Source organism: Canis lupus, chromosome 3, assembly GCF_011100685.1.
Source record: "Canis lupus familiaris isolate Mischka breed German Shepherd chromosome 3, alternate assembly UU_Cfam_GSD_1.0, whole genome shotgun sequence".
NCBI lineage: Eukaryota > Metazoa > Chordata > Mammalia > Carnivora > Canidae > Canis > Canis lupus.
This window is the reverse complement of record NC_049224.1, coordinates 31603363-31604554: the sequence shown is the minus strand read 5'-3', so window position 1 is coordinate 31604554 and position 1192 is coordinate 31603363.

Here is a 1192-nt window from a genome sequence, read left to right as displayed (position 1 = left end):
AAGACACAAAGAGATGGAAAAATATTCCATGCTCATGGATTGGCAGAATTAATATTGTGAAAATGTCAATGTTACCCAGGGCAATTTACACGTTTAATGCAATCCCTATCAAAATACCATGGACTTTCATCAGGGAGTTAGAAAAAATTATTTTAAGACTGTGTGGAATCAGAAAAGACCCCAAATGGCCAGGGGAATCTTAAAATTGAAAACCATATCTGGGGACATCACATTGCCAGATTTCAGGTTGTACTTCGAAGCTGTGGTCATCAAGACAGTGTGGTACTGGCACAAACACAGACACATAAATCAATGGAACAGAATAGAGAATCCAGAAGTGGACCCTGAACTTTATGGTCAACTAATATTTGATAATGGAAGAAAGACTATCCACTGGAAGAAAGACAGTCTCTTCAATAAATGGTGCTGGGAAAATTGGACATCCACATGCAGAAGAATGAAACTAGACCACTCCGTCGCACCATGCACAAAGATAAACTCAAAATGGATGAAAGATCTAAATGTGAGACAAGATTCCATCAAAATCCTAGAGGAGAACACAGGCAACACCCTTTTTGAACTCGGCCACAGTAACTTCTTGCAAGATACATCCATGAAGGCAAAAGAAACAAAAGCAAAAATGAACTATTGGGACTTCATCAAGATAAGAAGCTTTTGCACAGCAAAGGATACAGACAACAAAACTAAAAGACAACCTACAAAATGGGAGAAGATATTTGCAAATGACGTATCAGATAAAGGGCTAGTTTCCACGATCTATAAAGAACTTACGAAACTCAACACCAAAGAAACAAACAATCGAATCATGAAATGGGCAAAAGACATGAACAGAACTCTTACAGAGGAAGAAATAGACATGGCCAACATGCACATGTGAAAATGCTCTGCATCACTTGCCATCAGGGAAATACAAATCAAAACCACAATAAGGTATCATACCAGTGAGAATGGGGGAAATTAACAGGGCAGGAAACCATAAATGTTGGAGAGGATGCGGAGAAAGGGGAACCCTCTTACACTGTTGGTGCGAATGTGAACTGGTGCAGCCACTCTGGAAAACTGTGGGGAGGTTCCTCAAAGTGTTAAAAATAGACCTGCCCTATGACCCAGCAATTGCACTATTGGTTATTTACCCCAAAGATACAGATGCAGTGAAACGCCGGGGACCCAG